This window comes from Pipistrellus kuhlii, unplaced genomic scaffold (assembly GCF_014108245.1).
Source record: "Pipistrellus kuhlii isolate mPipKuh1 unplaced genomic scaffold, mPipKuh1.p scaffold_m20_p_2, whole genome shotgun sequence".
NCBI lineage: Eukaryota > Metazoa > Chordata > Mammalia > Chiroptera > Vespertilionidae > Pipistrellus > Pipistrellus kuhlii.
Genome location: NW_023425515.1, coordinates 161,825,370 through 161,838,822, shown reverse-complemented (window position 1 = coordinate 161,838,822; position 13,453 = coordinate 161,825,370). Strand labels below are relative to the sequence as shown.

Here is a 13,453-nt window from a genome sequence, read left to right as displayed (position 1 = left end):
GCTTGGGTGGGCTCCTGTTTTCTATTGTCAATTTTATTCTCTTTTGTGATTCCTATGACATGTTTCAAAAAATGAATGCAGAGGAGGCACAGAGCATTTGAGTGCAGACATCACCATCTATTTTTATTAATTGAGGTCTTGATCCAGTCATTTAACTTCTCTAAGTCTCCATATCTTTATTTATGAAACTGGGGAAAAATATCTGCCCACAAGCTCTTATGAAAGTAAGAAGGTATAACTGAGGCAAATACACTGTATAGAATGCAGATAAGCATGTAAAGTTTGGCTTCAATCTTAAAGTTACTGGTTATAAGCATTCTCTAACTACCCCAACTAAAGGGTTTTTTTCTCTCTGAACGCCCCCCCTCCTCCAAACATTTGATTAGCTACTACCATTTCAAACTTGATATAAAGAGTTCCTAAGACAGAGCCTTATAACCTTTTACAATCTATTTGAGGAAACAAATGGAAGATTTTAATAGTGACCAATATTAGTAAGAGTAGCAGCAATGATGACAATATCATTGGTGGCAATATCCATTTATCAAGAAGTTACTGTGTACCAACTCTTTGCTAAGTACTTTATATATAGTAACTGATTGATTTTTATAATATTCCTGTGAAATAGGCATTTCATTCCCATTTTATGGATGAGAAACCTCAGGATCAAAGAGTTTAAGTACCTTTGCCAGGGTCATACAGCTGGCAAGTGGCAGACCCAGGGTTTTAGTTGAAGACTAAGAGCTCTTCTTTTTGAGGTAAGATTCATCAATTCATGGGGCCAGATCATGTGTAATTTTGTTTGGTTACTGGAATATTCAGCAAACATTTACAGAGTGCTTATTGTATGCTGGGCACTGATCTAAATACTAGGAAGATGGATTAAAATATGTTATCTTAGCTGATGTCCTCACTTCATTCTTAATGGAGGAAACAGAAGCCATTTGATGAGAACTACCTCAAAATTAATCAACCTATTTGCATGTGTATTGACAACATCCTGCCTTTTCTTCAATCAGAATGAAATCATACTCTTGCTCCTATCTAAAGCCAACTTCCTATGGTCTAGAACACATGTGTCAAACACAAGGCCCGCGGGCCAAATCCGTCCCGCCAGGCCTTGCAATGTGGCCCGCACCGCGCTGTCATCACTGCACTCCGCTGCGTTTCCATCACAATGACAGTTTATGACTGTTCAGTAAACCATTCGGCCCGCGATTTAGGCTGGATTTTAGATTTTGGCCCCTTCTCTGATTGAGTTCGACACCCCTAGTCTAGAAGATCTTGTTTGATTCCTACAATTATTCCCTTTTAATCTATATTTCAACTTTATCACTTTATGGATTTTCCTATGTTCAAACAAGCCATACTATTTCTTATATCTATAATAATAAAAGTATAATATGCTAATTAGATTGGACAGTCGAACTACCTTCCAGATGTCCTTCCAGGCAACATTCTGAATGAAGCTGGGGCTGCGGGAGCCGAACCCCTTGCATGCATTTCCTATATCGGGCCTCTAATATATATATATTATAGAAAGAGGCAATGAGGGAGACAGTAAGAGATATTTCCCTCTGGCTACAACCCATTTCTGTACCCCACTGTATAGCAAAACTTCTCCAATGAATTTTCTATATTCATTCTTTCCACTCTCCAGTGTTCTGAAATTGCCTTTGTCAGGATTATCTTAGATCAACATTCTGCCCATTCTGATGGTCATTTCCCTGTTTCCATATTTGTAAACCTCCCAGCAGCATTTCATACAGTTAATTCATAACTTCCTCCTTAAAATACTTTCTTCTCCAGGCTTTCAAGACACCACACTCACTAGGTCCTTCTCATCCTTTTCTTCTCATTCTCCTCTTCAATGGCCATTCTTTCTCAGAATCCTTTGATAGCTCCTCCCTACCATATCTTAGATGCTTGAGTACCTTGGCTACTCCACTTATTTCTTCTCTTCTTTAGCTATATTCTTTCTCTAGGTAATCCAATCTGTTTCCATAGTTTTAATGTCAACTGTGCACTAATGAGTTCCATATATATATTTTCAGCCTTAACTTCTTCTAAACTCTAGACCAGTATAATAAAACTGCCTACCCAGCATCTCTATTAGATATCTATAATAATAAAAGATATCTAATAGGCATGTCAAAACAAGTACCTTCAGGACAGAAATGAGTCTTTTTGATCATATTAAATAGGCCCAGTCAAAAACTTACTGGTCAATCATTAGGTTCTCTTTTTCTCGCATCTCACATTCCATCCATTATTGAGTCTTGTCAGCTCTACTTAAAATATATATTGCAATCCACTCACTTTCTTCCATTTTCTCCGCCATAACCCTAGTCTAGTCCATGTCTCTATCACATCTTGCTGGGACTACTAAAACAATCCTTGACTAATCTTCCTCTTCTTGTCTCCTAGAATCCATTCTCCACATATCAGCCAGACCATGCCACACTCACTGCTTAAAACATTTCAATTGCTTCTCTATTCTCCTACTCCTTTTCATTCTACTCAGTCACTGAGGTCTAGCTATTGTGACTTTCTTAAACAAACATGGCAAGTTCATTCCTCTCCCAAGGCTTGGCACTCTTCCCATAGAAGAATTTATATAATTCAGGTAAAAGGCAAGGTCATCTTCACAGGGATAATTCTAGTGAAAATATATCACCCAAGTCACTATCACATGATGCCATTTAATTTTCTCCATGGCATATATCAGTAGTTGGATATATCAATGTCATTTAATTTGTTAACTCATTTAAGTCTGTTTTCTCCTGCTGGAATGTAAACTCCATGGGAGAAGGGCCTTTTATTTTGTTCATTGCTATATCCCCAGCACTTAGAATAATGCCTGACACTTAGTAAATGTTTAATTTAAACTATCTGTAGACTGAGAAATTATATACCTGCTCTTAAACTTTGCAGTGTAATGAGAGTGACTAACATGTGCTGTGATTTGTGCTGTGACAGAGGGAATCCCAGAAGTTCTGGGAGGCCAAAGGAAGCACCTGACCCATCTTGAGGTATCAGTTGAGGTGGAACTGAAACTAAAGTTTGAAGGAGAAGTTGGTTTTAGCCAGATGACGAGTGGAAGAGGAAGAGCATGTAGAAGGCATAGTAGGCCTGTGTGGCACATGGCTCTTTAGGGCTGGAGTAATAGAGAGGGGAAGTTATACAGAACTTTGGCACTGAGATTTAAATGGAGAGCCAAGGGAAGAGCCAAGTGAAGGAGACTCATGATTGTCTTTTGTGACTCAAAGTATGTTTGAAATTCATATTTTTAAATCTTTTTATTTCAAGATTCCTCTTAGTTGCATGTTTTTCCCTGATCATGCTATAAATTATGGACTATATAAATGTTGGAATTACATACCTGTACCTGGCCAAATTATGCACATGAAATCCTATACTACAGAACAAATCTACTGAGGGCTTCTGAAGTAAATACATCATTGTTTATTAATACCTTAATGAATATATATATAAATTAGAGTCCTGGTGCATGAAATTCATGCAAGAGTAGTCCTTCCTTCCCCTACCTGCCAGCACTGGCTTCCCTCTGGCACCTGGGACTTGGGCTTCCCTTGAAGCCCCAGCTTCCTCTGGAAGGTCATCTGGAAGGATGTCCAGTCTAATTAGTATATTATGCTTTTATTATTATAGATTACATGTATAAATAAAATTTGATTTATGATTTCATAGAAAGTATTTTAGCATCATAAATAAAATATATATCCTAGTGTTTCTGATATAAATAAATGGTTATGTCTTGAATATTGGGAAAGATGTACAGGCTCTTGCAAGTCAGTAATATTATTCTAAATACTTAGTATATGACAAAATGTAAGGCTGCATGAAGAAGGTATTTGCCTTTCATATACCCTTGGTAATTTTAAATGGCAATAACTCCTTCAAACAACATAACATAGAAATGAATGTATTAATATGTATGGTCATAGCAAATACTTGTGCTATATCATAGTGCTATCACAGATACCTTACAAAATGTGCTATAAGCATGGTACAGAGAGGAATTAGTTCTGTCTTAAAATATCCAGGAGGTTTTTAAAGAGGAGCAACATTTAAAGTAGGCTTTGTAGGATGTGTAGGAATTTTCCAGATAGCAAAAGAAGGAAATGCCATTTTAGGCAGTGGGAACGACACAAGCAAAGGTACAGAGGTGTGAAAGAACATGAAATGTTCCAGGAACAGTGAGTGAATATAAACGGGCATGGAAGAGGCAGAAATGAGAGTGAAAGTTCTGTTAGGATCAGGACTAAAGAGCCTTGAAGAACATGCTCATACATTTAGGCTTCACCTTTTAGTCATCATTGAAATCCTGAGGATTTATAGGTCTGTGTGGAGAGACAATGGAGAGGAGTCAGAAGCCTTAGCCTGAGTCTCTGCTCTCTGGGCCTCCACTCCTCATCTGTCTAAGAGACAGTTGGGCCAGATGATCTTTAAAAGGCCCCTCCCACAGCTATGAAAATTTTTGCTAAGTAAATTGCCCCTGCCCCTCTTTTTTTTTTTTCTTTTTTGCCAGAGGAGTGAGCAGAGTTAGTCTATCAACATGCTAAAAGGCAGAATCACTGCTCTCAAGATAAATTTCTTCTGGGACATTCACTTCTGTGCTGACCTCTCCAGCCAGTGGGGCCAGCAGTAATGAGATATAGATGCTGACAGGCCTCCTCTCCACCTGCCCAGTCTATGCCTGGGAGTGCCTTAGTGAAGAGTTATGAAGGCCTTCTAAATTGAATTCTCCTTCTTATCTCACATTTTATCAAGATGCTAGACATTTCTTAACATGGCTGAGAAAAGACAGTGCAGCAATTGTTCCCATCACAGGTTCTCAATATTGACCAACAGGTTGGCAGCAAAGATGGGACATTTGCCTCTAAATAGAGATTGCTGAAGGCAATCTTCTTGCTGTCTAGAGACTTATTTTGTCGTTCATGCTTTCATATGTTATCTACTTTATCCTGTGGTCATTGAAATACTCTCTTCCCGAAGTGGGGGGCCTTGGACCCCTCCTCCACCCACATAGTTATCTAGGCATTCAGGCAGCACATATGCCTAAAGGGTCTTCCATATGCCAGGCATTGTGTTAGGATAAGAGAAAAGTCAGACAAGATACCTACCAAACAAGGAGCTCCCAATTTAGTGAAGGAGACAGAAACATACATAGTTACTATAGTTGAACAGATATGCCTTGATCCACTAAACTTCAAGGAATAAATAAGAACAATCCCTATCCTGGAGTAGCTCATAGACTACCTTTTAAAATGATAAAACAGGTTCACAGGTTCTGTTTTAGGTGTATGTATACAGAAACAAATTTTATCTTTCAAGACAGGGGAGTGGGAGGGTGGGTCAGGAAAGGTTTTATGGAGAAGGTAGTATTTGAGTTAAGTCTTGAGAAATAAATAGAGTTTTTACCAGGATTTCTCAAGGTCATAGTGGGAAGTGGATATAATGAGGAAAGGGAAAGTCAGAACATTCTAGGTGAATATTCAGCATGAGAAAAAATAGACATCTGAAATAGTCTGCTGTGTATATGGAACCACATTGGGATCCTTGACTACGACTATATTTTTATATTTTTAAATGGTTGTATCTTATCCTGTAACCTTACTAAACTCACTTAGTAGTTGTTCTTATAGCTTTTTTGTTGATTACATAAGTTTTGTCATGTATTTTTTATGGCCCAGAATATGGACTATCATGGTAATGTTGTGTTTGCACTTTAGAAAAACATATATTATGTTGTTGTTGAATGGAGTATTTAATAAATGTCAGGTCTATTTGGATGACAATGCTGTTCAACTCTTCTGCATACTTTCTGATTTTCTAACTATTTATTATTGAAAGAAGAATATTGAAATCTATTGTATTATAGATTTGTCAATTCTATCAATTTTGACTCATGAATTTGAAGCTCTGATATTAAATGTAAAAACAATTAACATTGTTAGGCCTTCTTAATAAAGTGACCACTTTATCACTCTGAAATTAACCTCTTTATCTTTGATGATATTCTTTGCTCTGAAGTCTATTGTGTCTGATGTTAATATAGCCATTCCAGATTCTATTTCTTTATTAGTGTTAAAATGATCTATTATTTTCCATCCTTTTACTTTTAATCTATTTATGTCTTCTTGTTTGAACTGCATTTCTTAAAGGTAGCATATAACAGGATCACCTAAGACCATCAGAAAACACAGATATTTATATTATGATTCATAACAGTAGAAAAGTTACAGTTATAAAGTAGCAATGAAAATAATTTTATGGTTGAAGGTCACCACAACATCAGGAACTGTATTAAAGGGTCGTGGCATTAGAAAGGTTGAGAACCACTGATATAGTTGGATCTTGCTTTGTTATCCAATCTCACAATCTCTGCTTTTTTAATTGTCATGTTTAGACTGCTTACATTTAACATGATTATTGATATGGTTAAGTTTAAATCTGTCATTTGACTCTTTGTTTTCTGTTTGTCCATTTGTTCTTTGTTACTTTTTTCTCTTTTACTGTCTATTTTTCAGTATTTTAGAATATTTAAAAAAATATTTTTTGCTTTCCCTTTTATCTCTTTGGTTGATTTATTAGCTATAATTATTGTGTTACAGCAGTTTCCCCTTATCTGTGGTTTCACATTTTGCAGTTTCAGCTATCAGTAGTCAACCATGATCCAAAAATAATAAAAAGAAAACTCCAAAAATAAATAATTCATAATTTTTAAATTGTGTGACATATGAATAGTGTGATGGAATATCACACCGTCTCATTCCATTTCACTCAGGATGTGAATCACCCCTTTGTCTAGTATATCCACACAGTTTACCTATCCACTAGTCATTGAGTAGCTGTCTAGATCATCAGATTGACTGTTGCAATACTGGAGTGCTTGTATTTAAGTAATTCTTAATAAAGACCCCAACACACAAGAGCAGTGATATTGGCAATTCTGATATGCCAAAGAAAAACCTTTAGAGCTTCCTTTAAAAGATGAATGTTTTAAATTTATTATATATATATATATATATATATATATATATATATATATATATATACATATACATATACACACACACACACACACACACACAGCCTGATGCATGAAATTTATGCACATTACAATTAGAGGAAATTTTAATATTAGAGGAAATATTTTAATATTGCTATTTGCCCTTTCTCTATAATAGAAGAGTCAGAGATTAAAGAAAATTAGTAAAATATATATGAAAATCTTCCTCCTGTCAGAGTTTGGGGCACACCAGAGTCAAGTCCCCACTGCCCACAGTACCTCAAAATTGTGCGAGACTCAGACCCAGCTGGCCCCATCCCCATTGGGTGATATCCAGACCTGGCCAGCCCCACCCCCATCAAGCCCTGCCAGACAGGGTATGCAGCCTCAGGTCCCCCAGTGCCAGGGTGGGGGTGCAGCCTGAGGCTCCCAGCCTAGCACCGGGGTGGGGGTGCACCTTGAGGTCCCTTGTGAAGCCTTGTTGGACAGGGGGGCACGGTTTCAGGTCCCCTAGTCTTGTGCCAGGGTCAGGGGCATGGCCTGAGTTCCCATGGCCTGACACTGGGGCAGAGGCGTGGCCTGAGGTCCCCTGTTAAGCCCCACTGGGTGGAGGTGCAGGTTCAGATCCCCTTCCCTGGCCCAGCACCTTGCAGCCTCAGGTCCCTGCTGATTGCTCCTAAAAGCATGTTAGGGGAATTCAGTTTCACTGTGGGTGAAGCCATCTTGTATTACAGAAACCCTGCCTTTGTTGTGGACGCAGCCATCTTGTGTCACAGAAAACCTGCCTTTGCTGTGGGTGCCACCATTTTGTGACAGGGTGATGGTCAATTTGCATATCCCCTCTTTATTAGATAAGCTATATACTAGAGGTCCATTGTATGAAATGTATGCATGGGAGGGGAGTAGGTGTCTCTCAGCCTGGCCTGCACCCTTTCCAATCTGGGACCCCTGCGGGGATGTCCAACTGCTGGTTCCTCTCACAATCCGGGACTACTGGCTCCTAACTGCACACCTGCCTGCCAGCCTAATCATTCCCTAACTGCTTCCCTGCCAGCCTGATTGACATCTAACTGCTCCCCTGCTGGCCTGATTGCCCTCAACTGCCCTCCCCTGCTGGCCTGATCGCCCACATCCTCTGCAGGGACTCACCTTCTTCGCATGAGGCCACAGAGACACTGGGACCAGCCTCCTCTGCTCTGTACCAAGCTGTGGGTCCCCCAGGCCTCACTGCATAGAGTGGCCTCCAGGCCCTGCCTCTGCTGTGCACACAGCCATCTTGTGACGACCATCTTGTGATGGCCATTTTGTGACGATGTGAGGGCGTAATGCCAATTAGGATTTTATTAATATAAATGTATATAGAGGCTACTAAGATGTATATTAGAATGAATCTTCTGTTCATGAAGTTCCCTAGCATATAAATTAAACTTCATCATAGTTATGATGTATACAGAAACATATTATATGTAGGTTTCAGTACTTTCTGAAGTTTTATTCATCCACTGGAGGCACTGCTGTATTTTTGTGGTTTATTTAGGTTTTTACATCTTTAACTATCACTGGCTAAATTCAAGTGACATTACATTGCTTCCTATCTATATATACATAAAAGCCAAGCGGCTGGAACAACAGAATGAAAGGAATGACTGGAACGACTGGAACAACTGGTTGCTATGACACACACTGTGGCAGCCTAGCCCAATTAGGGCCCCAGTTGGCCCTCCCAACCTTCTGTAGGCCTCCATTCCTGGCGAGCCCAGCTCCCAATTGGCTTCTCCCACCCCAATCAGGAGCAAGATTGGCCAACTGCCCATGGCCCCTCCCCTTAGTCATCCCTGCCTCCAATTACCCCCCTCCAGGGGAGGGGACTGCTGGAGGCTGGTTGGCCTCCTCCACCCCTCACCAGCCTGGCCCTGATCAGGCCAACTTCTCTCAGCCCCTTCCATTGGCCCATCCAGCCCGATCAGCCCCCAGTGGGGCAGACTGGCTGGACCCTACCCATGCATGAATTCATACACCAGGCCTCTAGTATCATATAAGAACCCAGTAAATAGCATATTTCCATTTCTGCCCTTCAGCCTTCACACTATTGCTGTCATACATTTTACTTTTACATTTCTCATAAATTTCATGCATTGTTATTTTAACAGTGGGTTGTCTTTTAAAATTATTCAAATAATAAATAGCCTGAAATATTTATTCACATGACTATCATTTCTAGTGATCTTAATTTCATGATTGTAGATATAGATATCCATTTGTTATTAATTTTCTTCTACCTGGAGGACTTCCTTTAATATTTTTTTGAGTATGAGTCTGCTAATAATGAACTCCTTTAGCTGTGTATGCCTGAAAACCCTTAATTTTACCATAGATTTAGAAAAGATATTTTTTTAGGAAAGATTCTAGCTAAAGAATTATAGCTAGAAAGTTTTTTTTATTGTTGTTGTTAATCCTCCTTGTGGGTATTTTTCCATTCACTTTATATAGATGGGCGAAAGGAAGTACCCTGTTTCCCCGAAAATAAGACAGTGTCTTATATTAATTTTTGCTCCCAAAGATGCGCTAGGTCTTATTTTCAGGGGATGTCTTATTTTTCCATGAAGAAGAATACAGTACACATTTATTGTTAAATGAAAATAAAGGAAATTTATTACATGTATACAGTACGGTAGTATGGTAGTTGTCAACACAAACCAGACAAACTGAATCCTACAGTATCAAGAATTTACTCATTTATTCAATGACAATCATGTCATCATCTTCTGGAACATCATCATAACAATCCAATTCCTGAATTTCCTGGTGAATTTCTTGTGACTCCATTTCTTTCAGAATCAGTCGACCAAATCTCTCATGTTTAGCCTAGGGGGCCTTATTTTTGGGGGAATGCCCTATGTTTCACTCAGAAGGAAACCTATAAGTAGGTCTTATTTTCAGCGAATGTCTTATTTTCGGGGAAACACGATAGGGAGGGGGAAGAGATAGGAAAAACAAACATGTATGTGAGAGAGACCCATCAATTGCTTGCCTCCTGTACACACCTCAACTGGGGAAACCCAGGTACATGCACTGGCCTTCAATTTGCAGATGAATATTGTAATCACTGAGAAACACTGGCCAGGGCAGAATTTTTTTCTTTCAGCACTTCAAAAATATGGATTCATCATCATCTCATTTACATTGTTTCCAAGGAGAAAACAATGTAATCTTTACCTTTGTTTCTCTGTACATAATGTTTTTCTCTTCAATCTGGCTGCTTTCAAGTTTTTCTCTCTATCACTGGCTTTAAACATTTTGATTATGATATGCCTGCGTGTAGTTTTATTTATGTATCTTTTACTTAAAGTTTCATTGAGTTTATTTAATTAACAGTTTTATAGTTTTCATTCAATTTGGAAATTTTTCATCTATTATTTCTTTAAATATTGTTTTCATTAATTTCTTTTGTTTCAGGGATTTCAAGTCAGTGATACTAGGATTATTAAAATTTTCCTACAGTTCACTGATGCTTTGTTAATTGTACATGGATGGTGTCTTTTTTTTTTTCTATGTGTTTCTTTTGGATAGTTTTTATTGCTATATATTCAAACTCACCAGTCTTTTCATCTCCAGTGTCTAATTTGTCATTATTTTAATCCAATGCATGTTTTAAGCTCAGATATTGTAGTTTTATGTATAGAAGTTCAGTTTGGGTCTTTTTTATATCTTTCATGTCCTCTTCTCAACTTTTGGAACACATAGAATACAGTTATAATTATTGAATGTCTTTTCTGGTAATGCTAACATCTGTATCAGTTCTAGGTTCATTTTGATGTGGCTTTTCTCTTCATTGTGAAATATATTTTTCTGCTTCTTTGCATGTCTGGTATTTTTTTATTAAATGGAAGACATTTATTACATGGCAGAATTTCACCCCGTTGGGTTATAGACATTTTTGTATTCCTATAAATGTTCTTAAACTTTCTCCTGAGATGCAGTTAAGTTACTTGGAACTAGTTTGGTCTTTTCAGGTCTTGCTTTAAAATTCATTAGTGGGACCAGATCAGTTTTTGGTCTAAAGCTAATTTTTTCCCATTGTTGAGGCAAGTCCCTTCTGAGTATTCTATCCAACAAATTTTGTTCTGCTTGCCTCTATCCTCTGTGAATTATGAGTTTTTCCATTTTAGCTGGTGGGAATGGAAACTGTTCCTAGCCCTTGTGAGTTATGGGGCACTGTTCTCTCTCATCCTCTCAAATGATGCTTTCCCTGTTCTTCATTTTCTCACATACATATACTGATAACTACTCTTCTGAATACTCAGGGGGAAACCCTGACAGATCTCCAGAGTATTCTCTCCCTCCAGCTCTTCCCTCTCCACCACTTCTCTGACCTGCAAACTCCAGCCACTTAGTCTGTGTGGTCTCTTGGCTCTCATCTTAACTCTGGGAGTTTGCCTGGACTCTTACATGGGTTTCCCTTCCTGTGCTAGGTTCTGGAAACTCTGTGGGTGTGAGTGGGAGCAATCCTAGGCTCACCACATTAATTTCCCATCTCTTAGTAATCGTTGTTCTTCATTGCTGGATGCCCAATATCTTGAAAATCATTGTTTTATATATTTCATCTGGGTATTTGGTTGTTTCAGGTGGGAGAATAAATTTAATTATATTATTCTATTTCAGCTAGAAGTTGACTTTCTTCCAAATTCTTTATTATGGAATTACAAGCCCCTTCAGATATGAACTCCATTTACCTCTTTATCCTCATCTTCCTCATATGCTCAATGCCCACCATGAAATGCTGCAGACACCATGTAGTGGCACATTTCTAAGTGTCCGCTGCCCACAAGGCCTTCCCCATTTCCTTCTGAGTAATTCCTACTTCCTGCTCCAGACACCATTCAGGCATTAGATATTCCTAATTGTTTCATTCTCCAACCTAGTTATGAGCTTTGCATCTATCAAAATTCTTTCTGCAAATTGTAGAAAATGTTAGTTTAAGCAGTACTAAACTTTTTTTTCCCCACTTCAAATATTTTCAGAACCTAACGTGCATTGTGAGTTTCCAAGAGGGAATATGATAGGCAGACAAGAAAACTGGCTCAAAGTGATTTTATTTTTTAAGTAAGAAAAAACATTCTAGCCAAGGCCCTGTTGTGCAGTAGATAGACTGCAGTATGCCAGTGAGCTTCCATCTTCAGGTCCTGTGGGAGCACAGAGCCCAGTGTGGCAGGAAGGGAGCTATATCCCTAGACCTGGTCCTGCCTCTAATTTACTGTGTGACCTTGGTTGGGCAAGTTGCTGTTCCACTCTAAACCTTAGTTTCCACATCTTAAATATAGTGGTTGAGGCCAGAATTGATGAGGTTAGACTTGATTCTCAACCTTCTAATCATCAACTGCCCTTTCTTTGGTGAATTCTGATAGCCTCCCAAATTAATTTTGCCCATTACTATGCTATTGTATATCTCTCCTAAATGACCAAGTATAAGAGTCTTGCTCTGAGAATATCTGCTCTTGTTCCTCTTGGCTTGCACACAACAGAGTCGTAGTAAATACTTCTTTAAGTCCTTCTTTGCTATGTTCTCTTGTTCTGTAACTAGTCTTAGTTCAAAATCATGGGGACCTTTCTAGATTTCTTCTTTTCTCATTCACCATAGATATAGTTAATGAATTTGGTTCTGCTTACTTCTATCCTCTATATATCTCTCTTCAATAAATCCCCTTATTTGCTTTATTACTATTTATTATTATTACTCCTCTTATTATAGTTTAAATAATAAAAACTGGGGACAAGAGATTAATTACTTTTTCCAGGGACTCACAACTAGTAAGTGGCTGAACCATGACCAGAACCTAAGTTCTAATATACTTTCTTAATTGCTTGTTGATGGAATGAGTAAATGGATTTATGAAATTAACTAGAATTTCCTACATTTTCACTATTTATTTACTTGACAGAAACTGAAAGTAAGTTTTTTCCATAATTTTGCTTTGTTCAGCTGCACAATAATCTTGTTTAACTCTGACAAATGAACAAGGCCCAGATGTCCCCTATGGGGTGCCTGAGCTGTCAGTGAGCTCTCACCGCTATCTCTGCCTGCTGGGTAGCCCCCCTAGAATCTCCTTGTCCTTGTTTCCCTTTGAATTTCTATAAACCTGAAAGCAGCTGCCAAGTCAGAGCCTAACAGAACAGACCGTTCTCAACCTCTTCTCCTCAGCCCTCTAGGAGGTTGAAATTTGCACCATTTTTTACCCATAATTGGGACAATTTATCTAGATGACAACGTAAGTGCTATTGTAGTTTTTTAAAAAGCATTAGAATGTACTGGGCTTCCATGTGAATCTGAAGGGGAAAAAAAGAGAGTTGAAATTTGTCAGTACATTGGAAGCAATTTCAGTCTCAGGGATGCCATTTTTGATGAGTAACTTGATTCCA

General features: G+C 38.4%; 1 protein-coding gene across 2 annotated transcripts in view; it reads left to right on the top strand.

Moving 5' to 3' along the window:
- AGBL4 (AGBL carboxypeptidase 4) overlaps positions 1-13,453 on the top strand; it is a 915,072-nt gene that overhangs the window by 522,963 nt on the left and 378,656 nt on the right. The gene's annotated exons all lie outside the window — the stretch shown is intronic.